This window comes from Mercenaria mercenaria, chromosome 16, assembly GCF_021730395.1.
Source record: "Mercenaria mercenaria strain notata chromosome 16, MADL_Memer_1, whole genome shotgun sequence".
Classification (NCBI taxonomy): domain Eukaryota; kingdom Metazoa; phylum Mollusca; class Bivalvia; order Venerida; family Veneridae; genus Mercenaria; species Mercenaria mercenaria.
The window spans coordinates 69736849-69740995 of NC_069376.1; the positions used below are offsets into that span (position 1 = coordinate 69736849).

Below are 4147 nucleotides of genomic sequence, written 5' to 3' on the forward strand. Positions count from 1 at the left end.
ACCTTTGAAACGTATTTAGTACTTATTCTGAATATTTCAGTATATTTATTATAATGGTAATGGTCAATGAGAAATGAATTTCCAAAATTAATATTTACCTGAGGGATGGTCTCCAAACACTTTTGATGAATCTTAACCAAGCAGACTCATAATTATATGAAATAAAAAAGTGGAAAACCATTGGTCGCCCAACACGGCATAAACGAAAATGTTGCTGGCTCGGTTTGATTGAATCTGTTCATGGACGGTAGTGTAACTGCAAGCTACCGTCCACGCCCTATTGCCCCGAGTTGAGCAAAACTCAACATTTACACATGTTATAAGTACTAGAATGTAATTTAGAGACATCCGGAGATGTGTTAATACGGCGGTGCACATGGAACCTTCAATGATGCACAAAGTGCAATTCCATGAAAAGCGGATAAAATAATGGTTGGGCCCTAAACGAGAAAACAATTGGCAGAATTAAACAAACTGGATTCCAATAGCTCTACCTATTATTTGAATAGTCGAGCTAAAAAACATAATTTTCCTTTGTTTTTCAAATGCTGCAGATCTATCTTTCTCATGCATTGGTCGTGTAAAACTGGTTAATTTATTTGCCATAACTTACATTCAGAAATGTGCAATTTCACATTTCTACTACAAAGACAAAAAAAAAGCTTCAAATTCCCTAAGGTTTTACTGAATGTTTCGGTATTACCTGAAAATTGGCCGTTATGATCTTAATTTAACAATACATTTATTTTTTTGCAATTACTATGTTGATTATTGTAATAACGAAATATTTTCTCGTAAAAACGACCGACATACGAGTCATTTCTAGTAAAGATCTCATATAATACGTTTAATTTTCTTCAAATAAAATTGATAGAATATCTCGTAAAGAACGATTGTTTTGTAAAAATGATATAAAATACATATACATACATTTTAGAATGTCTTCACCTGGACCTGTCATCTATATAAAACTGCAAACTCAGCACGAACAAAGCATGGGCAATCATTGATACATACATCATACGGCCAAGTTAAATTTTACTTTTTGTAAAGATACTTCAAATCATTCATAAATATGACAAAACGAGATATATTCGAAACTTTCCTAAGAATCAGCACTGAATATCATTAGTGTTAAAAAAACACTTCATTCCAATAAATATTTTTATGCAATCTAATTTAAACTCTATTTGACTTGGTATTTTGCTTAGCACAGAGACACAAATCAAGGAATTGTCTTTGCCTCAAAGAGGACAATATTATAGACATTATATAATATCACAACAATCTTGATGTTTTCGTGAGGACCGTGTTTAAAGTTAGAGAAAAGCCTCAAACTATCCATTATGTGAAAGAATGGACAATCTCTTTCACATAATGGACAGTTTTCGGCCTTTCTCTTTTACATAATATATGGCCATTAGATAAGCCATTGCTGACACCACTCAAAGTAGAAAAATCCAATCGAAGGTTTAACTTTTGTCGAGCCCTGTTATTCACGTGCTGACTTAAGCGCTGTAAATATATCCGACACGGCTTAAGTCGGAGCTTAAGTCTTTACTTAATAGTTGAAAAACTGGCCAATAGTGTAATAGGTAGTGTAAACAAGTATCCGAGCCACTTCCACTAAAGTTACAGGTAACCCTTGCTTTTCGCAAGATAATTTCAGGCATCAATTTTTTCTCTAACTGAATTTACCTTTTTTATAGAAAAAGTAGCACATGCCGATTGTAAGAAAATATAGCCCGCTCGCTTAGATCAATAGTGAAAGTGCAGATCTATTGATCATGGGTTTTGAGTTTGAACCCCCTGACTATTTTACAATGTGTCTGTATGACGACTTGACAGTTAGTTGCTGAGAACAAGTTAGTACTGGTGCTAAATCCAGAAGTACTTGTTAAAACGGCACTAAATAAAAAAACAAGCAAAATAAATATAAGAAAATATTCAATATGTTTTTTTTTTTTTTTTTTTTTTATTTAACGTCACACCGACACATGATAGGTCATATGGCGACTTTCCAGTTTTAATGGTGGAGGAAGACCCCAGGTGCCCCTCCGTGCATTATTTCATCACGAGCGGGCACCTGGGTAGAACCACCGACCTTCCGTAAGCCAGCTGGATGGCTTCCTCACATGAAGAATTCAACGCCCAGAGTTATTCAATATGTATTCTACAAATGATGTATAAATATAAAATGAGATAATTGAATTTTATCTCGTAAGTGGACATAACTACTATCCGGATACATTCAACACTCAAACCTTAATGCAATACAGAGCTATCTCCTTAGCGACATGACTATCTCCTTCACGACAGAGCTATCTCTCACAATAAAAAGTGAATAATTTTACTCCCCAACCATTTTCGGTACATATTTTATTTTCCAAATGCATTGTATATTTTACAGCTATCTCACGCGTACTCGGTTTGCTTCTTAATATTAGTTAAAATGTAAATATTTGACAATGAAAGTGCTTTCATGACGAAATGGCCAAATTTACTGCTAAATCAGCTTGTTGGTAAACATCATCACGGCCACAAATTAGGAATGAATCATAACGTTAAAGTTAAATCATATATCTACATCGCCTATCATTCCCCGATTTTTGATATTCGATACACTGCTTATAAAAATGCAAAAAATATGATGACACTCACCTTTGTTGATGTAATTTGATCGCGACGTGCACTACCTCAGAAGTTGGGATAGCTTTTAATTAATATATGACACGCTCTGACCTAATTTGGACAGACATAGATCACAGTGCTTTTATTGTTGTTTTCATTTCGCAATACCTGGACTGATATTTTGAAAAAAGCAATTACCAATGAACACCAAGTTACTGATTTCATTACGAATACAAAACCCTACATTCAATTTACACCGGACACAGAAAAATGTTTAATCGGAAATGACGTAATGATGGTATCTCAGCGTTACACGCAAAATATTCACCGTTTCAAACGAGTTTTCAGTCTTACTTATCTGAACTGCAAGTCATTTAATTTTGACTCATGTAACCCTAGTGAGATGTATATGTATATGTTGAAACAGTACCTTGATCTGTAACGATATGCCAGGCCAAATCACACTGGACGCCTCGGGGAGTTCAGGCTTAACAAATCTACGTGAGCCGAATACAACATTGAAGATCGAGATACTGTTATAGTAACCCTATTAAATTGTGTAGTTATTTTCGAATTTGTTAATTTGTTCACACGTTTAAGATGCTAACCCTTGGTAACCACAGTGTATACTGGGTCTGTACTATTTTTCAAGTATAACGTATGAAATATGTCAAATTGATTGCCAGTGAAAGTAGTGTGTATGTAGGTGTAATGCCTTACAAATTAAATACGACCTATGACCTCATTTTTTGCTTTATCTTATTTTATTTGCATAGTAATTGAAAATATTTACAAGGTTTGCAAATTTTCAACGTACATTTATTTCTCATACAGAACTTGTTACGCGGAAGTTAAGTGTGTTAATTGCGAATCCTTAAAGACCTGCCCCAGTCCTACCTTTTAATCTTAAATTGGCACTGAAAAAGCATGAAAATCCTGACTATGAACAATGAGCGTGTCAAAATAGTGTCTAATTTATATGAAATTCTATACAAAATACCTGTGGTTTTGCGTGCTAAAGTGTTAACTGTTACCTATTGTAATCATAGGTTGCACACAATAGAATTTGAATTGCCGCGGAACAGGGCTTTAACTTGCAAGGTATATCGTTTTGTTTTATAGTGTTATAAAGACTAGTACCTGACTTCTGATTCGTTACATCAGTCTTGATAGTATTCATGGCTAGACAATTTCAGCTGATACTGTGGTTGTGCATGTTGTGTATTTACTGCTGTAACATTTTTAGCGTAAAAAAAACCCGAAGAAATAACAAAAACTGAAGAAATCGTCGATGTTTTGCTGAAATAAATTCCTTTAAAGTCTCATATGGCACAAACTTAATACAGTAGTTGTAATATTCGTACATTAATATCTAAAAACATCAAACCAGGTCACCGCCAAAATCGACATAAACTTCATCTCAAATATCAAGTGATAGGGCTCCAGTTCAGGAAAACATTTTGGTAGTTACCTACCTATGAAATATAACGGTATTGTGGAAATAAAATGAAGGCGG

The 4147-nt window shown here is 34.2% G+C and overlaps 1 protein-coding gene across 1 annotated transcript in view; it reads left to right on the plus strand.

The window, feature by feature from the left end:
* The window catches only part of LOC123540162 (acetylcholine receptor subunit delta-like), a 45036-nt gene extending 41167 nt beyond the window's left edge, over positions 1-3869 (plus strand). Inside the window, exon 5 of the transcript XR_008367940.1 lies at positions 3828-3869. The gene's annotated coding sequence lies outside the window, so the exon portion shown is untranslated. The remainder of the gene's footprint in view (positions 1-3827) is intronic.
* Positions 3870-4147: the final 278 nt, after the last annotated feature.